Here is a 23,249-nt window from a genome sequence, read left to right on the forward strand (position 1 = left end):
TAAATAGTTGCCTCTCTGATCCTTTGTGGAAAATGAGTAAAGTTGGGAGAGCTGGCTAATTTTGTTTATGTATTCAAATGGTTTTTACTACAGCTATATTTACAAAGCTATCAAATCTGTTTTCAAAGGCCAAGTGCTACCCTATTGAGATTTGCATCATATTTGCATTTTACTTGTCACAAATGACAGTGCAAGCCACTCAGGTAATTTTGGACACACAAACACGTACCCACACACATACAAACACACACACACAATTTTATTTTATTTTATTATTTTTTTAACATCTTTATTGGAGTATAATTGCTTAACAATGGTGTGTTAGTTTCTGCTTTATAACAAAGTGAATCAGTTATACATATACATATGTTCCCATATCTCTTCCCTCTTGCATCTCCCTCCCTCCCACCCTCCCTATCCCACCCCTCTATGTGGTCACAAAGCACCGAGCTGATCTCCCTGTGCTATGCGGCTGCTTCCCACTAGCTATCTATTTTACATTTGGTAGTGTATATATGTCCATGCCACTCTCTCACTTTGTCCCAGCTTACCCTTCCCCCTCCCCATATCCTCAAGTCCATTGTCTAGTAGGTCTGTGTCTTTATTCCCGTCTTGCCTGTAGGTTCTTAATGACCTTTTTTTTTTCCTCTTAGATTCCATATATATGTGTTAACATACGGTATTTGTTTTTCTCTTTCTGACTTACTTCACTCTGTATGACAGACTCTAGGTCCGTCCACATCACTAAAAATAACTCGATTTCGTTTCTTTTTATGGCTGAGTAATATTCCAATGTATATATGTGCCACATCTTCTTTATCCATTCATCTGTTGATGGACACTTAGGTTGCTTCGATGTCCTGGCTATTGTAAATAGAGCTGCAATGAACATTTTGGTACATGACTCTTTTTGAATTATGCTTTTCTCGGGTGTATGCCCAGTAGTGGGATTGCTGGGTCGAATGGTAGTTCTATTTTTAGTTTTCTAAGGAACCTCCATACTGTTCTCCATAGTGGCTGTATCAATTTACATTCCCACCAAAAGTGCAAGAGGGTTCCCTTTTCTCCATACCCTCTGCACCATTTATTACTTGTAGACTTTTTGATTATGGCCATTCTGACCGCTGTGAGGTGATACCTCATTGTAGTTTTGATTTGCATTTCTCTAATGATTAGTGATGTTGAGCATCCTTTCATGTGCTTGTTGGCAATCTGTATATCTTCTTGGGAGAAATGTCTATTTAGGTCTTCTGCTCATTTTTGGATTGAGTTGTTTGTTTTTTTGATATTGAGCTGCATGAACTGCTTGTAAATTTTGGAGATTAATCCTTTGTCAGTTGCTTCATTTGCAAAGATTTTCTCACATTCTGAGGGTAGTCTTTTTGTCTTGTTTATGGTTTCCTTTGCTGTGCAAAAGCTTTTAAGTTTCATTATGTCCCATTTGTTTATTTTTGTTTTTATTTCCATTTCTCTAGGAGGTGGGTCAAAAAGGATCTTGCTGTGATTTATGTCATAGAGTGTTCTGCCTATGTTTTCCTCTAAGAGTTTGATAGTGTCTGGCCTTACATTTAGGTCTTTAATCCATTTTGAGTTTATTTTAGTGTATGGTGTCAGGGAGTGTTCTAATTTCATACTTTTACATGTACCTGTCCAGTTTTCCCAGCAGCAATTATTGAAGAGCCTGTCTTTTCCCCACTGTATATTCTTGCCTCCTTTATCAAAGATAAGGTGACCATATGTGCGTGGGATTATCTCTGGACTTTCTATCCTGTTCCATTGATCTATATTTCTGTTTTTGTGCCAGTACCATACTGTCTTGATTACTGTAGCTTTGTAGTATAGTCTGAAGTCAGGGAGCCTGATTCCCCCAGATCCGTTTTTCTTTCTCAAGATTGCTTTGGCTATTCGGGGTCTTTTGTGTTTCGATACAGATTGTGAAATTTTTTGTTCTAGTTCTGTGAAAAATGCCAGTGGTAGTTTGATAAGGATTGCATTGAATCTGTAGATTGCTTTGGGTAGTAGAGTCATTTTCGCAATGTTGATTCTTCCAATCCAAGAACATGGTATATCTCTCCATCTATTTGTATCATCTTTAATTTCTTTCATCAGTGTCTTATAGTTGTCTGCATCCAGGTCTTTTGTCTCCTTAGGTAGGTTTATTCCTAGATATTTTATTCTTTTTGTTGCAATGGTAAATGGGAGTGTTTTCTTAATTTCACTTTCAGATTTTTCATCATTAGTGTATACGAATACAAGAGATTTCTGGGCATTAATTTTGTATCCTGCTACTTTACCAAAATCATTGATTAGCTCTAGTAGTTTTCTGGTAGCATCTTTAGTATTCTCTATGTATAGTATCATGTCATCTGCAAACAGTGACAGCTTTACTTCTTCTTTTCTAATTTTCTGATTTGGATTCCTTTTATTTTTCTTCCCTGATTGCTGTGGCTAAAACTTCCAAAACTATGTTGAATAATAGTGGTGAGAGTGGGCAACCTTGTCTTGTTCCTGATCTGAGTGGAAAGGGTTTCAGTTTTTCACCATTGAGGATGATGTTGGCTGTGGGTTTGTCATATATGGCCTTTATTATGTTGAGGAAAGTTCCCTCTATGCCTACTTTCTGGAGGGTTTTTATCATAAATGGGTGTTGAATTTTGTTGAAAGCTTTCTCTGCATCATTTGAGATGATCATATGGTTTTTCTCCTTCAGTTTGTTAATATGGTGTATCACATTGATTGATTTGCATATATTGAAGAATCCTTGCATTCCTGGGATAAACCCCACTTGATCATGGTGTATGATCCTTTTAATGTGCTGTTGGATTCTGTTTGCTAGTATTTTGTTGAGGATTTTGGCATCTATGTTCATCGGTGATATTGGCCTGTAGTTTTCTTTCTTTGTGACATCTTTGTCTGGTTTTGGTATCAGGGTGATGGTGGCCTTGTAGAATGAGTTTGTGAGTGTTCCTCCCTCTGCAGTATTTTGGAAGAGTTTGAGATTTGAGAAGGATAGGTGTTAGCTCTTCTCTAAATGTTTGATAGAATTCGCCTGTGAAGCCATCTGGTCCTGGGCTTTTGTTTGTTGGAAGATTTTTAATCACAGTTTCAATTTCAGTGCTTGTGATTGGTCTGTTCATATTTTCCATTTCTTCCTGGTTCAGCCTAGGAAGGTTGTGCATTTCTAAGAATTTGTCCATTTCTTCCAGGTTGTCCATTTTATTGGCATGTAGTTGCTTGTAGTAATCTCTCATGATCCTCTGTATTTCTTCAGTGTCAGTTGTTAGTTCTCCTTTTTCATTTCTAATTGTATTGATTTGAGTCTTCTCCCTTTTTTTCTTGAGAAGTCTGGCTAATGGTTTATCAATTTTGTTTATCTTCTCAAAGATCCATCTTTTAGTTTCATTGATCTTTTCTATCGTTTCCTTCATTTGTTTTTCATTTATTTCTGATGTGATCTTTATGATTTCTTTCCTTCTGCTAACTTTGGGGGGGGTTTGTTCTTCTTTCTCTTATTGCTTTAGGTGTAGACTTCGGTTGTTTATTTGAGATGTTTCTTGTTTCTTAAAGTAGGATTGTATTGCTATAAACTTCCCTCTTAGAACTGCATTTGCTGCATCCCATAGGTTTTGGGTCGTCGTGTTTTCATTGTCATTTGTTTCTAGGTATTTTTTGATTTCCTCTTTGATTTCTTCAGTGATCTCTTGGTTATTAAGTAGTGTATTGTTTAGCCTCCATGTGTTTGTCTTTTTTACAGATCTTTTCCTGTAATTGATATCTAGTCTCATAGCGTTCTGGTCAGGAGAAACTTGGTACGACTTCCATTTTCTTAAATTTACGAAGGCTTGATTTGTGACCCAAGATATGATCTATCCTGGAGAATGTTCCATGAGCACTTGAGAAGAATGTGTAATCTGTTGTTTTTAGATGGAATGTCCTATAAATATTATTTAAGTCCATCTTGTTTAATGTGTCATTTGAAGCTTGTGTTTCCTTATTTATTTTCATTTTGGATGATTTGTCCATTGGTGAAAGTGGGGTGTTAAAGTCCCCTAGTATGATTGTCTTCCTGTTGATTTCCCCTTTTATGGCTGTTAGTATTTGCCTTATGTATTGAGGTGCTCCTATGTTGGGTGCATAAATATTTACAATTGTTATATCTTCTTCTTGGATTGATCCCTTGGTCATTATGTAGTGTCCTTCATATCTCTTGTAATAGTCTTTTTTTAAAGTCTATTTTGTCTGATATGAGAATTGCTACCCCAGCTTTCTTTTGATTTCTATTTGCATGGAATATCTTTTTCCATCCCCTCACTTTCAGTCTGTATGTGTCCCTGGGTCTGAAGTGGGTCTCTTGTAGACAGCATACACATGGGCCTTGTTTTTGTATCCATTCAGCCAGTCTACGTCTTTTGGGTGGTGCATTTAATCCATTTACATTTAAGGTAATTATCGATATGTATGTTCCTATTTCCATTTTCTTAATTGTTTTGGGTTTGTTATTGTAGGTCTTTTCCTCCTCTTGTGTTTCCTGTCTAGAGAAGTTCCTTTAGCATTTGTTGTCAAGTTGGTTTGGTGGTGCTGAGTTCTCTCAGCTTTTGCTTGTCTGTAAAGGTTTTAATTTCTCCATCAAATCTGAATGAGATCCTTGCTGGGTAGAGTAATCCTGGTTGTAGGTTTTTCCCTTTCATTAATTTAAATATGTCCTGCCACTCCCTTCTGGCTTGCAGAGTTTCTGCTGAAAGATCAGCTGTTAACTTTATGGGGATTCCCTTGTATGTTATTTGTTGTTTTTCCCTTGCTGCTTTAATATTTTTTCGGTGTATTTAATTTTTGATAGTTTGATTAATATGTGTCTTGGCGTGTTTCTCCTTGGATTTATCCTGTATGGGACTCTGTTCTTCCTGGACTTGATTAACTATTTCCTTTCCCATGTTAGGGAAGTTTTCAAGTATAATCTCTTCAAATATTTTCTCAGTCCCTTTCTTTTTCTCTTCTTCTTCTGGGACCCCTATAATTCGAATGTTCATGCGTTTAACGTTGTTCTACAGGTCTCTGAGACTGTCCTGAATTCTTTTCATTCTTTTTTCTTCATTCTTCTCTTCAGTAGTTATTTCCACTACTTTATCTTCCAGGTCACTTATCTGTTCTTCTGCCTCAGTTATTCTGCTATTGATCCCTTCTAGAGAATTTTTAGTTTCATTTATTGTGTTGTTCATCACTGTTTGTTTTCTCTTTAGTTCTTCCACCTCCTTGTTAAACGTTTCTTGTGTTTTCTCCATTCTGTTTCCAAGATTTTGGATCATCTTTACTATCATTTTTCTGAATTCCTTTTCAGGTAGACTGCCTATTTCCTCTTCATTTGTTAGGTCTGGTGGGGTTTTGCCTTGCTCCTTCATCTGCTGTGTGTTTCTCTGTCTTCTCATTTTGCTTAACTTACTGTGTTTGGGGTCTCCTTTTCACAGCCTGCAGATTCGTAGTTTCTGTTGTTTTTGGTGTCTGTCCCCAGTGGCTATGGTTGGTTCAGTGGGTTGTGTAGGCTTCCTGGTGGAGGGGCCTAGTGCCTGTGTTCTGGTGGATGAGGTTGGATCTTGTCTTTCTGGTGGGCACGTCCATGTCTGGTGGTGTGTTTTGGGGGTGTCTGTGGCCTTATTATGATTTTAGGCAGCCTCTGTGCTAATGGATGGGGTTGTGTTCCTGTCTTGCTAGTTGTTTGGCATAGGGTGTCCTGCACTGTAGCTTGCTGTTCATTGAGTGGAGCTGGGTCTTGGCGTTGAGATTGAGATCTCTGGGAGATTTTCACTGTTTGATATTCCGTGGAGCTGGGAGGTCTCTTGTGGACCAGTGTCCTGAACTTGGCTCTCCCACCTCAGTGGCACAGCCCTGACGCCTGGCTGGAGCACTAAGAGCCTGTCCTCCACACGGCTCAGAATACAAGGGAGAAAAAAAAGAAAGAAAGAACGAAAGAAGAAGATAAAATAAAATAAAGTAAAATAAAATAAAGTTATTAAAATAAAAAATAATCATTAAGAAAATAAATTTTTTTAAGTAATAAAGAAAAAAAATGGACAGACAGAACCTTGGCACAAATGGTAAAAGCAAAGCTATACAGACGAAATCACACACAGAAGCATACACATACACACTCTCAGAAAGAGAAAAAAGGAAAAAAAAAATATATCGTTGCTACCAAAGTCCACCTCCTCAATTTCGGATGATTTGTTGTCCATTCAGGCATTCCACAGATGCAGGGTACATTATGTTGATTGTGGAGATTTAATCCACTGCTCCTGAGGCTGCTGGAGAAATTTCCCTTTCTCTTCTTTTTTCGCACAGCTCCTGGGGTTCAGCTTTGGATTTGGACCCGCCTGTGTGTGTAGGTCACCTGAGGGCGTCTGTTCTTCGCTCAGAAAGGACGGGGTTAAAGGAGCAGCTGCTTCGGGGTCTCTGGCTCACTCAGGCCGGTGGGGGGAGGGGTACGGATGCGGGGCGAGCCTGCGGCGGCAGAGGCCGGCATGACATTGCAGCAGCCTGAGGTGTGCCATGTGTTCTCCTGGGGAAGTTGTCCCTGGATCATGGGACCCTGGCAGTGGCAGGCTGCACAGGCTGCCGGGAGGGGAGGTGTGGATGGTGACCTGTGCTTGCACACAGGCTTCTTGGTGGCGGCAGCAGCAGCCTTAGCGTCTCATGCCCGTCTCTGGGGTCCGCGCTGATAGCCACTGCTCGCGCCTATCTCTGGAGCTCATTTAGGCGGCACTCTGAATCCTCTCTCCTCGCGCACCAGGAAACAAAGAGGCAAGAAAAAGTCTCTCATCTCTTCGGCAACTCCAGACTTCTTCCCGGACTCCCTCCCGGCTAGCTGTGGTGTGCTAACCCCTTCAGGCTGTGTTCTCGCAGCCAACCCCAGTCCTCTCCCTGGGATCCGACTGAAGCTCGAGCCTCAGCTCCCAGCCCCTGCCCGCCCCGGCGGTTGAGCAGAAAGCCTCTCGGGCTGGCGAGTGCTGCTCAGCACCGCTCTTCTGTGCGGGAATCTCTCCGCTTTGCCCTCCGCACCCCTGTGGCTGTGCTCTCCTCCGTGGATCCGAAGCTTCCCCCCTCCGCTCCCCCCAGTCTCCGCCCGCGAAGGGGCTTCCCAGTGTGTGGAAACCTTTCCTCCTTCACAGCTCCCTCCCAGTGGTGCAGGTCCCGCCCCTATTCTTTGTCTCTGTTTTTTCTTTTTTCTTTTACCCTACCCAGGTATGTGGGGAGTTTCTTGCCTTTTGGGAGGTCTAAGGTCTTTTGCCAGCGTTCATTAGGTGTTCTGTAGGAGCTGTTCCCCATGTAGATGTATTTGTGATGTATTTGTGGAGAGGAAGGTGATCTCCACGTCTTACTCTTCCGCCATGTTGAAGCTCCTAATCCACAATTTTAAAAGTGCTTGAATTGATCTGGTAACCTTGAAATTATATTTTTAATGTATTTATTGAATCAGTCAACAAATATATTTTGGTACTTACTATGTATCAGATGCTGTTAGATGTGCTAGTGTCAGTTAAGACACTGTTGTTATTGACACCTAGTAGGGGAAACATATAGTAAACATATACACACACACGTACATATGTATATTCTATGTAAACTGGAGATAAGCTTATGAAGAAGACTAAAATAGGATAGGGGAATAAAAAACCAGTGTGTGTTTGTAGTGAAGGGGAGTTCTGTTTTCTATAGGGTGATCATGGAAGTCTTCTCTAATATGTAGTCAATTGATCTTTGATAAAGAGCAAAGACAATTCAATGGAGAAAGGATGGCCTTTTCAATAAGAAATGGTGCGATTGTCCACATGCAAAAAAAAAAGAATTTAGAAACTGACCTGTAAAATTCACAAAAACTTAACCAAAATGGATCATAGATCTAAATGTAAAACACCAAGACATAAAACTTATAGAGATAACGTATGAGAAAATCTAGATTATCTTTTGTTTGGCAGTAAGCGTTTATAGATACAACACCTGAATCATGATCTGTATAGAATAAAACTGATAATGTGGACTTCATTAAAAATGTCTACTGTGTTGAAGTTACTGTTAAGAGAATGGAAAGGCAAGCCACATAGTGGAAGAAAATATTTGCTAAAAGAACTTGAATCCAAAATATATAAAGACATCTTAAAACTTAACAATAAGAAAATCAGCAACCCACTTTAAAAAATGGGCAAAAAATCTGAGAAACATCTTCCAAAGAGGATATACAGATGCCAGTAAGTGTATGAAAATATATTCAACATCATATGCCACTAAGTAATTTCAAATTCAGACAACAGTGGGACTACTCTATACCTATTGGAATAATCAAAGTTCGAAACACTGAAACATGAAATGCTGGCAAGAATGTGGAGCAGCAGGAACAGAAATGCAAAATGGTATAGCTGATTTCAGAAGATAGTTTTGCATTTTCTTACAAAGATAAACATAATTTTACCAGGTATTTTCCCACATAAGTTGAAAATGTATGTCCACACAAAAACCTGCACACAAATGTTTATAGTAGCTATATTTGTAATTGTCAAAAAGTGAAGCAACCAAGATATCTTGCAATCAGTGAATGAATAAAGAAATTTTGGTATTTCCATGCAGTGGAATACTATTCAGTGATAAAAAATAAATGAGCTATCAAGCCTTGAAAAACATGGAGGAATGTTAAATGCGTAATGCTAAATGAAAGCAGTGAGTCTGAAAAGTGTAAAAAGCTGTATGATTCCAACTGTATGAAATTCTGTGAAATGCAAAACTATTGAGACAGTGAAAAGATCAGTGGTTGCAGAGGTTTGGTGTGTGGGGAGGAAGGATGAATAGGTGGAGCACTGGCATTTTTAGGGTAGTGAAACTATTCTTTATCATGGAACAGTGGATATATCATAGTACACATTTGTCAAAACACATAGAACTGTGCAACTCAAAGTGAATCCTAATGCAAACATTGAACTTACTTAATAATCAATATCAATATTGGTTCATCAGTTGTAACATGATGTAACATGAACAGTAACTGAAGATGTTAATAATACGGAAAATTTGGCAGGGTGGTAGTGAGGAGGTTTATGGGTACTCCCTGTACTTTCTGCTCAATTTTAAAAAGCTGCTCTAAAAATAGTCTATTAATTTAAAAAGCTTTTACTGAGTTATGAATAGAAACAAATTTCCTTAATCTGATAAATGGTGTCAAAAAAACCCTACAACAAATACCATACTTAATGATAAAATATTAAAAGCTTTCACACTGAACTCGAGAATGATAACAGTTACATTGACTATCACCATTTCTATTAAAATTTTTTCTAAAAGTACTAGCCAGGGTAATAGGGCAAGAAAAAAGTATTCAGATTGTGAAGGAGAACAATAACAATATCAGTTTCCATAGACAGTATGTTTCTGTATGGTGAAGGTGATTTTAAAAATCAAGAAGATCAAGTATTATTAGCCAAGATGTGAAATACTCCACTTGACAGAAAGAAATTAGAAAAATCTTTTGGAAAACTCTTTGGCATATATCAAGTAAAGCTTAACATACACATGCCCTATAACCAACTATTCTACTTCTACATAATATACATGAAAGAAATACACATGAAAAAGCATGTGCAAGAATGATCACAGCACCACTATTTGGAATAGGCAAAAAATGGAAATAATATAACTGTCCTTCAAGAGGAATAATAGACAAATTGTAGCATATCCATTTTAAATTCATAAAATGAAATTCTTTACAACATTGGGAATGTGTAGACTGTTACAACAATCCTCAAAAATGTAAAATTGAATGAAAGAATACAGACAGTGGTATGCATGCTGTATGATTCCATTCATATAATGCTCAAAAGCAGGCAAAATTGAGATGTAAAGTAGAAGTAGCAAGTAGAAGGGTAAAGAAAAGGGATTTTGGTTGGGTTGGTGCTTATATAAATATGTTCATAGTGATAATAGAGCTGTATCTTTTTTGTACTTTTAAAATATATGTATATTTTATGTTATAAATTTATAACTGAAATATTAATATTTATATTAATGTATTTATATAAAATACTATAATTTAAAACGTTTAACAACTCTTCATAACTATCTCCATATAAGTTTACTCATATATATATATATATATTTATATATTTGAATTAACACAGTATTTTATGTGGGTTTAAATTTATACCATTTTCCAGGCCTGGGACTGCTGTGTAAATCGAAGGAAGATTGTACTTTATTATGTTCAGCACTTTTCCAAGAATTGCTCAGCAATCATGCCACAACAGCAGTAGAATTTGTGGCATTTGATGTGGCAAAACAAAATATTTCTGTCAATGTGGATCTGTAGATGTCACATACTGATTTTAAATGTAGGTGCAAGCGTCTGATTACTTCACTATATAATGTGGAAGAGTGATACTTGGTCATCTATATAGTAAAATATACATTGTTTCATTATTTTTTAAAAAGTTAAATGAGGTGATTGAAAATTAAAGGTAGAAGAAAGCATACTAATACATAGAACATAAATGTAGACAATATAAGGAAAAAATAAGAAACCTTGAGGATTGAACCATGGAGTCCAAAAAAGGAATGAAGGAGAACAAGGGGGATGACATTTTTTTTTTAAAGAGAAAATAGGAAAGAAAAGATGCAAAGCTTTAAGAAGGATTGAAGCATTCTATCAATACTTGAAAGGACCTATGAAGTGTCAAGCAGCATAATTTTCTTGTGTGTGTGTGTTTGTGTGTAATTCTTTGTTATTTTTCCACCCTTGTTCTAAGTGATTATATATGTATGTGTGTGTATATATATGTATAGTGTGTGCGCATATATATCTGTGTGTGTGCATACACACGCACATACACACATAATAAATACACATATATACTCCCTTTTAACAAGGAAAAATGAAAGAAGGATGAAGGGAGAAAAAGAGTTAAATATCCAAGTTTTCCAAATTCCTCTCATTTCATGCCAGGGAGGAAATAGGTATTAGATATTGTGCAAAGTAGGAAATTAATAAGTAGAGGTATAAAAAGTACAGGTATAGGTAGCCTTTATTTGTGAAAAATAGGTAAGTTGAGAAGTAGAGATATCAGGAAGGTCTTCTTTATTTAGAGTAAAAGATATTATCACCAGAATAACTAAAAACCCAACTGTTTAAAAGTGTTTACTTATGTAGAATAGGACTGGAGCCAGGGCATAAGACATTAAGTTTTCATTTTACAGTATTGAGTAGTTTATTTTCTTTTACCTTATGTATATATAACTTTTAAGATAATAATAAGATTAAATAAAAGGGAGACAAGAACTTTGAAAATAAATGAATACATGAAATTAGGCTAATCTGAGCTACTACTAACCACCCTCAAAGGGTTTCTGAAAATTTGCCTCAGCCCCTCTTATGTAAGTATTATACTTTTCAAGGCTTTTCTTAATATAGAAACAACTTAAATGCTTTTCACTACAGAAACAGTTAACTATTATGGCACATTCATAGAACAGAAATTATGCAGCCATGAAAACTGATCTTATGAAAACTTTTAAATGGCATTAAACAGTATTATGGACTAGCAATTACTAGAGGCTTTGGAACCATATAAGTTTGGGTCTTAATCCAGAGTCTGCCACCTACTACCTATGTAGCTTGAGCAAGTTTCCTTCCTTGGAAGTCCATTTTTTCCCACCAGCGTAATTGGGATAGATAATAATATTTACCTCCTGATGTTATTGAGGTAAGTAATTGGGATAAAATAAAGCACTTATCACAGTGCCTGACCCATACATATTTGAAAGGTAAGTAGTAGTAGTAGTAGTAGTAGTAGTAGTAGTAGTAGTAGTAGTAGTAGTAGTAGTAGTAATATATAAGGTACAAGAAATCAGAGTACAGCTGTGAAAACAGTACAATTTTACCTATATAAAGAGAAATGCATGAAAAGAGACTTAAAGCAAATATGTGAAAGTAATAGCCATAGTTATCTATGAATAGTGGTATCATGGGTGATTTTTTTCTTCTTTATACTTTTGTGTAGATTACACATTTTCTACAATGAGTACATTATTCTTATAATACAAAAGAAGAAAAATTAAATTCTAGGCCATAAAATCAACAAGATGCTGCCACTAATGTAAGTCAATAGTATATAAGCTTCTATTTTTCCATGCATCTCATTACTAGCTATTATTTGGCCTTACAGAAAAGTCAGAATCCTCTGTTTATATTATCTATGATTTTTGTCTGTGTTCTGCAATAGTTATTGCTGTCACTGGTTTTTCTGGGCAAAAGAGTATATATGTGGGACCTGCACTCTTCCAATTAACTTCTCTTCAGTCTCCTCATTTCTAAATTTAAAAGCCCAGAGTATAAGATATAGTTTTTGTGAGATCTAGGACACAGCATTTACAGAATTATGAACATGATCCATTTCTCCCTTGTTGAATTGTGATTGAATTACCAAACTCCAGGTGTGTAGGAAGAGGAGATGTAGGAACAGTTGCTGTCTTTCCCTTCTCCAGTGCCTCTTTCATTGCCTTTTCATGACTGGAAGAGACAAGGAAATCAGTAAGGATTTTTGATAATAGAAAATTATTTAGACTTTAAGATGAAAAGAAAAGTGTGGGGAAATACTGGGAGTGAATGGCTATAAAGTGGTAACCACTGTTAGGGAAATTGTATGGAAAAAGAACAATGTACAGTCAGCACACACTGTGCTAGGTCATTTCTAAATCAATCTACTCTCAGATAATAGGATATGGCAGATGGATGCAGTCAACACCTATGTTTGGAGAACTTAAATGAAAGATAGTATGTGCAATGCCAAAGTTATTACTGACTGAAAGGTACTGATGGGCTCTTTGCCAGTTGAGTGCATCAACTAGGTGAGGAACTGGGATGGGTCTAATAAATTTTGGGTGATACATAGGAAAGAAATGTAACATGTTCCACCTTTACTTTCCTATTTCTCTACATTTGTGTGTTTCTTGGGAACTCACATGTATCGTGAAATTCTACCACTGTCTCTAGATATCTATGTGCCAGTGATAATATTAGATTTAGCTTCTTGTGCAGTTTGTTAGTATACTTGGTGTAATGGGTTATTGGTTTCTCCACCTATTTCTTCACTGTATACATGGACTAAATCTGCTCAATTTGAATTATGTTGTTATAGAGGTCACAATCCAACTCAACATATGACAGCCTATACAACAAAATTATATGGAGATATTTTTAAAACTCTAAGTGTAATTTGGTGATGACTGAGGTATTTGATCCTTTAGTAATACCTATAGTGGTCTTCAAGGTTAGGTTACCTGGGAAGTACATTCTAAGATGGGGCTTTGGATTCAGAGAGTTACAGTATGCTCTCTGGGACAACATGTTGGAGAGTGAAAGAAACAGGATTGGGCAGAGAGAGAACACTGAAGCAGTTTCAATAAAGGGCTCAGATGATCCCCTCAGGAACTTCGGAATTGGTTTGGCCTTTCAGAGTTGTCCTGAATTGAGAGGAGTCAAACCAGGCTTTTAATACTCTTTCGTCAACCAGTTATTGTATGTGAGAGGTTCCCTGGTAGGGGAGTGACCACTGACATGGAAACTCTTTTCAGCCTAAGGTAAGTTCTGGAAAGGAACATAATTGAGAGCTGTTGGACATCAATGCTCAGAGCAGCTAGAAGAATAAATGTTTCAGTTCTAGAGAAAGAGAGGAGGTTAAGGGCAGCAAACTACAGCATCCACTGCAAGATATATGTCCTTATATATGTTTTTCATGTGCTCTGGGTAGTTTTTTAGGGGGTGCTTTTATTTTTTCAGAAAAATACCAGAATATTCTGCTTGATGTAGGATGTGCTGCTCTTGTGGGGGCAGTTACTATAGAAAATAGGCATGTCCAGAAAGGCTGCAAATATGAGTAAAAGTATTATGAATTTTACAGACCAAACTGCTTTCAAATCTAATAATTAAATTCTTACAAAACAAAGGTCAAGTTTTATTATAGTATCTATAAGTTTGGCAATTACGAAGAAACTCCAGTCAACAAAAATAGAATTAAAGACTATTACTGTTACATTTTTCATATAATAATATACAACATGGAAAAATATTGAAATTTGTAACATTTCCTCACTGAATAATGAACAATAGTACTCTGAATTTATTCTTAGCTTCTTGCATGAAATTCTAGCTACCTAAGCTATGTGCTTGATTTATACATCTACTAACACCTATTTTTATATTGTATGAAATAGTACACTTCATTTGGTTGATTTCTAGTTATAGTAAAAAAAACAACTTGAGTATGTAACCATGTTCCTGGCTTATTTATAGTCATTAATTAATTTAACTACCCCTTAATTTCATAGCTCTTGCTTTCTTTATTATCCTGTCAAGGGTTCAATTCATCTAACAAACACTTATGAAGACCCTATTCTAGGACTGACATTATGTTAGCTACTAAGGCTAAAATTATGAACAAGACACAGTCCCTGCTTTCAAGGGCTTCAGATCAGACTAGGGTATCTGATATTTTATGGTAAGCACCTTTATAGTACCTTCTGAATTGGATGGTGTGTTAGGCAGAACTTAAAAAATGGCCCTCCAGATTCCATGTTCACATGGTATCACTCCCATGATTAGGTTTCTGTCTCTGTCTCTCTCTCTGTGTCTCTCTGTCTCTCTCTCTATATATATTCTCTCTATATAACCTCTATCTATCTATCTATCTATCTATCTATCTATCTATCTATCTGTCTGTCTGTCTGTCTGTCTATCTATCTATCTATCTATCTATCTATCTATCTATCTATCTAACTATATCAGGATAGGGAAATTATCAGGATGGGCATAATCTAATGACACGAGCCCTTTTAAAAGCAGATGGATTTATGCAGCTGGTAGCAAAACAGGAGGGCAGAGATTAAAAACACAAGAAAAATTTGATTTGTTATTGTGAATTTGAAGATGGAGAACCCATGTGCCAAAAATGTTGAGAGCTTTTAGTTGCTGAGTGAGGCTTCTGTCTGATAGCCAGCAAGAAAATAGGAATATCAGTCCTACAACCACAATAAACTGAATTCAGACAATTCTTGATGAACTCAGAAGTGGATTTTTCTCAAGAGCCTCCAAATAAGCACTTATTCCAGCCAAAACTTTGATTTGAAAATCCTCTACTCCATCAAAGCAAGACGAACACTAGTAAAAATTCTCAAAATCAACTTTTTCAGAACTCAGGCAATTAACAAAAGACTTGCAACAATCTGAGGAATGTTTATTCAAGGTTAACAGCAGAATATCAGTAAGAAAAATGTTCTTTATTGCATTTTACCTTCCCCTATTCCTACCCCATCTCCCCAGTTCCATGATACTTTGCATACAAACAGCCTTCTATCATTTTGAAAACCAGCAGCCTAGGAGGCACTGGAGGAATCAGAGTGAGATTGAAGCTCTTTTAAGAGCCCATTTTCAAGGAGTTGTTGTTATTTGACCTGTCTGGCAGTTCCCTGGAAAACTCCTAAGTCATAAGACTCCAATTTGACCTGGCTCAAAGCTGCACAATGTGAACAGTTTTTTCACTAAATATGTTTGTCAAAAACATTCAGTGGCAATTGTTTAATATCATATCTGCCCAAGATGGAAATAACAGTTGGGGAAAACAAGAAGCTAACCAAAAAACTTAAAAGGAAAAGCTGGGAATGAGATATCCATAGAGGCTTTGAAAAGCTCAAACATATCCCTGGGAAAATAGAAGATGATAAATGCATGGAACTATGCACATGCTTAGGGCTGTGGACATAGCCAGGATAGACCTGAGACTGTCCTAAAATCTCAACCCTGGCTAACTTTGAAGTTCTCGGCAAGCAGGAAGTGATGGCTGTGGCGGAGTTTTCAACTGGCACTGGAAATTAACCAAATGTTGCAATAGTCTGGAGAAAATTTATTCAAGAAATATAGCTAAATCTCCAGAAGAACAATAATACTTAGCCTTGGGAGTGGTAAAGTTGCGTTCCAAAATGCACACAGAGATCATCAGCAAAGAATGGGAGATTTATTGGTTCCAGGCAATTAATGAAGTATCTATCCAGTCACTAGTTGACTATTAAGGTATCTGAGTAATGATTTCAGTGGTAATACACGATAAAAATAAAGAAATCTAGAATAAGTTCAGCAAGATTACTAAACAGTTGGATAGTAAAATCGACAAACAGTAGCAACAGCAAAACCTGAGACGGCAAAAATCTGATTTTCAGTGTTGCTACATTGTATTACGTAAAATGTACCACTATTAACAAAAATTACAAGACATGCAAAAAAAAATGCGTGACCTATACATAGGAAATACACCAGTCAATAAAAACTTTCCCAAAGGAAGTAGAGATATTGGACTTATTACATGAAAACCTTAAATCAGCTATTTTAAATGTGTTCTAGGAACAAAAGGAAACTGTCTAAATAACTAAAAGTGTGCAAACCATGCCTCTTTAAACAGAGAATATAAACAAATAGACATTATGAAATAAAAAGCCACACAGAAATTTTGAATTTGAAAATTATAATAACATATTCAAAATGCTAGGAAGATAATATAAATCAAGAATTCTGTATCTAAAGAAGTTACCTTTAAAAAAAGAAGAAAAAATTAAGACATTCCCAAATAAACTAAAACTGAGAAAGTTTATTGTTAGGATATCTACCCTATACATGCTACTAAAGGGAGTATTTCAGGCTGAAATGAAAGGATGCTAGATTGTAAAAGGAATCCATATAAAAGAAATAGAATACCAGTACAGGTAACGAACTACATAGGTAAATATAAATGACAGTATTAATGCATTTTTAATACTTTTTTCTCTTATTTGGTATAAAGGACATATACATATAGGAAAAATTATAAATCTGTGCTAATGAGAATATAAAGTATAAAAGTGTAACTTCTGTGTCAGTAATTGTACAAAGGAGGGTGGAGGAAACAACTATATTTGAGCAAAGATTTATATACTATTGAAATGACAACAGTATTTATCTAAATTAGATTGTTAAAAGATATGAATTGAAATCTCAAGGTAAACCACTAGAAAAATAGCTCAACATGCAGTAAAATAAATGACAAAATAATTTAAAAGGTACAGTAGAAATATAAATTTAACACAAAGGCAGTGATGGAGGATTACAGGTACAAAAAAGACGTGAGACATACAGAAACATAGAAAAATGGCAGACAAATGTTACTGTATAAGTAATAACATTAAATATAAATAGGTTAAACTCTCCAATTAAAAAGTGCAGATGGGCAGAATGGATAAAAGAAAAATTAACTGTGATCCAAATATATGCTGATCAAGAAACATACTTTAGGGACTTCCCTGGTGGTCCAGTGGTAAAGAATCCGCCTTCCAATGCAGGGGATGCGGGTTCAATCCCTGGTCTGGGAACTAAGGTCCCACATGCCGTGGGGCAACTAAGCCCACGTGCCACAACTATTGAGCTCACACTCCTCAATGAGAGAGCCCGCATGCCGCAAACTACAGATCCCACATGCCCTGGAGCCCGCACACTGCAGCTAGAGAGAAGGCTGAGTGCTGCAATGAAGAGACCGCATGCCTTAACGGAAGATCCCATATGCATGCCTCAATGAAGATCCCGTGTGCTGCAACTAAGACCCGATGCACCCAAAAAAATAAGGAAAATAAATAAATATTTTTTAAAAAAAACACTTTAAATTGAAAGACACAAATAGGTTGAAAGTAAAATGGTGGACGAATTTACCATGCAGAAACTCACAGTAAGAGAGCTATAGTGTCTAACCTAATATCAAACAAAAAATCTTTAAGACAAAAATTGGTATAGATGGTCAATCCATCAAGAAGATATAACAATGATAAACATATATCCATTTAATACCAGAGCTTTAAAATACGCAAAGCAAAAACTGGCAGAATTAAAAGGAGAAATAAACAATTAAACAATAATAGTCGGAGACATCAATAACCAAATTTCAATAATGTACACAACAACTAAGTCAATGATTGAGAAGGAAATAGAAGATTTCAAAAACATAAAAAAATAGACCTAACTTCTGTTTTTTCATTCCACATATAATGAGCTTGGGGTTGCCACTCAATCCTAACAACAAGCAAAAAGCTGAGAAGACTGAAAAATTAACTCTTCTTAGATCCATAAGAAGGGGGAGGACACAGGGCAAACCACTGCCCCCCAAGAACGGAGAGACAGAAAGTCTTATTAGAGTAGACTCACCATCAGAAACTGCCACATGATCTAGTGCTGGGAAGAAAAACCTGAACTGTAATTGAGAATTTCTGGAGGCTCAGTATGGACAGTTCTGAAAGTTAAAAACTCCAGGAGGACTTAGTCATGGGGTGGGGGGCCCAGTATTGTGAGATTTACTTCCAGGAGCTGAACCAGGTTCCCACAGTTAATATCAGAGAAAAATTCTCTTGAGCTTCCAGCAGGGGAGCGGTAAATAAACCATTTGAAATATGCATGAAATAGGCCTGCACTCAAGAGAAATTAGTTGATCAGAGCCTAACCTTTTGGGGTACAATCAGTGCCTAACTGAATTGAGGCAAGGGGAATAGCCAACTCTGGTCAACTCTAGCCTTCCACTTGGGAGAACGGAAATAACCAACTGCACCCCACTCTGGCCATCCTGTCCCACCTAGGGGGAGAAAAAACTGAGCAACAATTGTGAAGCTCACGTTTTAGAGGCATAGGCTCACTAAAAGACTGAGACCTAATCGTAGGACTATTGAATATTTCCCCTCCTCTACACCTTACCACCATATTACTAAAGGCCTATTTACAGCAGTTTCTTTTACCAAGTACATTATGTCTAGTGATCAAGAAAAAAATGACAAGAAATACTAAAAGGCAATAAACACAATTTGAAAAGACAGAGGAGGTATCAAAAATAGATATGTCAGGGATGTTGATTTGATACATATATATTGCAAATTGATTGCCATTGTAGCATTAACACCTCCATCACATAATTACCATTTCTTTTTTTGTGTGGTGAAAACATTTAAGATATACTCTCTTAGCAACTTTGAAGTACATAACGCAGTATTCTTAACTATCACCACAGTGCTGTGCATTAGATCCCTGGAACATAGTCATCTTATGACTGGAAGTTTGTACCCTTTGACCAATATCACCCTATTGCCCCCACCCCCCAGCCCCTGATAACCACCATTCTACTATTTGTTTCTACAAGTTCAGTTTTTAGATTCCACATGAAACTGATATCATACAGTGTTTGTCTTTCTCTGTCTGAATTGTTTCATTTAGCACAGTGTCCTCAAGATCCATCAATGTTGTCACAAATGGCATGATTTCCTTCTTTCTTGTGACTGAATAATATTCCACCGTGTGTGTGTGTGTGTGTTTGTGTGTGTATAATCAAAGCATCTTTATCCATTCATCTGTTGACAGACAGGTTGTTTCCATATCTTGGCTATTATTAATAATGCTTCAGTGAACATGAGAGTGCAGATATCTATTCAATATCCTATTTGCATTTTCTTTGGGTATATATACTGAAGTGGGATTGCTGGATCATATGGTAGTTATATTTTTAAACTTTTGTAAAACCTCTGTGTTCCATAGTGGCTGTGCCAATATACAATCTCACCAGCAGTGCATGAGGGTTCCCGTTTCTCTACATCCTCCTAGCATTTGTTATCTCTTTTCTTTTTAATGATAGCTATTCTAATAAATGTGAGGTGATATCTCATTTTGGTTTTGATTTGCATTTCCCTGATGTTTAGTGATGTTGAGATCTTTTTATGGACCTGGCTATTTGTATGTCTTCTTTGGAAAACTGTCTATTCAATTCCTCTGCCCATTTTTAAAAATCAGATTGGTTTTTTATTGTTGTTGTTGTTGTTGTTATTAAGTTGTGTAAGTTCTTTATATACTTCACACATTAACAGCTTATCAGATATGGTTTGCAAATATTTTCCCCCATTCCATAGGTTGCCTTTTTATTTAGTAAATTGTTCCTTTTGCTGTGCAGAAGCTTTTTCACTTTATGTAGTCTCATTTGTTGATTTTGGCTTCTGTTGCTTATGCTTATGATGTGAATTCCAAAAAATCATTGCTAAGCCCAATATCAAGGAGTTTTTCCCTGTATTTTCTTGTAAGAGTTCTGTGGTATCAGTTGTTATGTTTAAATCTTTAATCCATTTCAAGTTAATTTTTGTGTTTGATGTAAGTTAGGGGTCCAATTTCATTTTTCTGCATGTGGTTATCCAGTTTTCTCAACACCATTTGTTGAAGAGATTATCCCTTTGCCATTGAGCGTTCTTGGATCCCTTGTCAAATATTAGTTGACCATAATTGCAGTGGTTTATTTCTGGGCTCTTTATTCTTTTCCATTGGTCTGTATGACTATTTTTATGCCAGGACCATACTGTTTTGATTAATGTAGCTTTGTTATTTAGTTTGACATCATGAAGTATGATGTTCCAGCTTTATTCTTCTTTCTCAGGATTGCTTTGGCTATTCAGGGTCTTTTTTAGTTCTACACAAATTTTAGAATTATTTTTCTCTTTCTGAGAAAAATGCCATTGGAGTTTCTCTGCATTGATCTATAGTTGGCTTTGTGTAATATGGACATTTTCACAATAGTAATTCTTCCTATCCATGAATGTGGGATATCTTTCCATCTGTTTGTGTCTTCTTTGATTTTTTTTCATCAAAATCTTAGTTTTTTTTTTTTTTTAAATAATATCAGTCTTTATTTATTTATTTATTTGTTTATTTTTGGCTGTGTTGGGTCTTTGTTTCTGTGCAAGGGCTTTCTCTAGTTGTGGCGAGCAGGGGCCACTCTTCATCGCGGTGCGTGGGCCTCTCACTGTCACGGCCTCTCTTGTTGCAGAGCACAGGCTCCAGATGCGCAGGCTCAGTAGTTGTGGCTCACGGGCCCAGTTACTCCGCGGCATGTGGGATCTTCCCAGACCAGGGCTCAAACCCGTGTCCCCTGCATTGGCAGGCAGATTCTCAACCACTGCGCCACCAGGAAAGCCCAGTCTTACAGTTTTAAGTGTACAGATCTTTCACCTCCTTGGTTAAATTTATTCCTAAGCATTTTTTTATTTTTTTGATGCTATTGTAAATGAGTTTGTTCATTTAATTTTCAGATATTTTGTTCTTAGTGTATAGCAACACAACTGATTACTGTATATTGATTTTGTGTTAAGCAACTTTATTGAATTGATTGATTAGTTCTAATAGTTTTTTTTTTGGTGGAGTCTTTAGGGTTTTCTATACATAAAGTTATATCATCTGCAAATGATGACATTTTTACTTCTTTCTTTCGAGTTTGGATGCCGTTTACTTATTCATCTTGCCTGATTGCTTTAGCTCAGACTTCAGTACTGTGTTGAATGAGAGTGTTGAGAGTGGGCACCCTTGTCTTATTTCTAATCTTAGAGGAAATGCTTTCAATTGTTCACTGTTGAGAATGTTGTTAGGTGTGGGTTTGTCATATATGACCTTTAATATGTTGAAATATGTTCCTTTTGTACTCAATTTGTTGAGCTTTTTTTGTTTTCCATGAAAGGATATTGTATTTTGTCAAATTCTTTTTTTGCATCTTTTGAGATGATATGATTTTTATATTTCATCCTATTAATATGTTGTATCACATGCATTGATTTGCATATGCTGAACCATGCTTGCATCCCAGGGATAAATCCCATTTGGTCATAGAGTATGATCCTTTGAAGGTGTTATTGAATTTGGTTGACCTAATATTTTACTGAAAATTTTTGCATCTATATTTGTAAGAGATATTGGTCTATAGTTTTCTTTTCCTGTAGTGTCCTTATGTGACTTTGCTCTCAAGGTAATGCTGGCCTCCTAAGATGTGTTTGGGTGTATTCTTTCCTCTTCAATTTTTTGGAAAAATTTGATAAGAATTGGCATCAATTCTTCTTTAAATGTGTAGTAGAGAGCACCAAATCCTAACCACTAGACCACCAGGGTATAGACAATCTTATTTACAAAGCAGAAATAGAGACATAGATGTAGAGAATAAATGTATGGATACCAAGGGGGAAGGAAGGGGTAGGATGACTTGGGAGATAGGGATTGACATATATACACTATTGATACTGTATATAAAATAGATAACTAATGAGAACCTACTGTATAGCACAGGGAACTCTACTCAATGCTCTGTGGTGACCTAAATGGGAAGGAAATCCAAAAAAGAGGTGATATATGTATACATATAGCTGATTCACTTTGCTGTACAGTAGAAACTAACACAACATTGTAAAGCAACTATACTCCAATAAAAATTTTAAAAATTAAAAAAAATTATTTTGAGATTTAAAAAGAAAAAATGACCTAATTGCAAAAAAAAAAAAAAAATGTTTGGTAGAATTCACCAGGGAAACTATCCGGTCCTGGGCTTTTCTGTGTTGGGAGGTTTTTGATTAGTGATTCAGTATACTTGCACGTTAGTATTCTGTTCAGATTTTTCTATTTCTTCATGATTCAGTTTTGGTAGGTTGTATGTTTCTAGAAATTTTCTACTGCTTCTTGGTTATCTAGTTTGTTGGCTTGTAGTTGATCATAGTAGTGTCTTATGATCCTTTGTATTTCTGTGGTATTAGTTGTAATGTCTTCTCTTCCAACACTTATTTGAGCCTTCTCTCTTTTGTCCCAGTTACTCTAGCTAAAGGCTTATAAATTTATGTTTTCAAAAAACCAGCTCTTAGTTTGTTGATCTTGCTATTGTACCTAGGCACATGGTATTGGGTCCCACAACAATCACAGAGGCACTCTTATTTGTGGACGGATAATGAATTTTTGTTGTTGAGGGAGGGGACAAAAAACAAGGGATGTCTTATGCCATCATGCTGCTGACTTCACTCCCCCAGACCTGGAATTTAAAACAATTATGATTAATATGCTAAGGGGGGCTCTAATAGATAAAGTAGACTACAAGAACAGGTGAGCAAAGTAGGCAGAGAGATGGAAATCTTAAGAAAGAACCAAAATGAAATGCTAGAGATCAAAAACACTGTAACAGGATGAAGAATGCCTTTGATGGATTTATTAGTAGACTGGATATAGCTGAGGAAAGAATCTCTGAGTTTGATGAAATGTCAATAGAAATTTCAAAAACTGAAAAGCAAAGAAAGCAAAGCTGGAAAAAACAGAACAGTTTTGAACAATTACAAAAATTGTAAAATATGTGTATTGGGAATACCAGAAGGAAAAGATAGAA

General features: G+C 36.4%; 2 long non-coding RNA genes across 2 annotated transcripts in view; both read left to right on the forward strand.

Annotated features, from left to right (window-relative positions):
- The window catches only part of LOC309652833, a 189,233-nt gene that overhangs the window by 40,365 nt on the left and 125,619 nt on the right, over positions 1–23,249 (forward strand). The gene's annotated exons all lie outside the window — the stretch shown is intronic.
- LOC309652142 lies at positions 10,834–12,083 on the forward strand. The gene is made up of 2 exons (XR_014258607.1): positions 10,834–11,833; positions 11,867–12,083. It is a non-coding gene; the product is annotated as an uncharacterized lncRNA (long non-coding RNA).

This window comes from Balaenoptera physalus (assembly GCF_965194825.1).
Source record: "Balaenoptera physalus genome assembly, chromosome: X".
Lineage (NCBI taxonomy): Eukaryota > Metazoa > Chordata > Mammalia > Artiodactyla > Balaenopteridae > Balaenoptera > Balaenoptera physalus.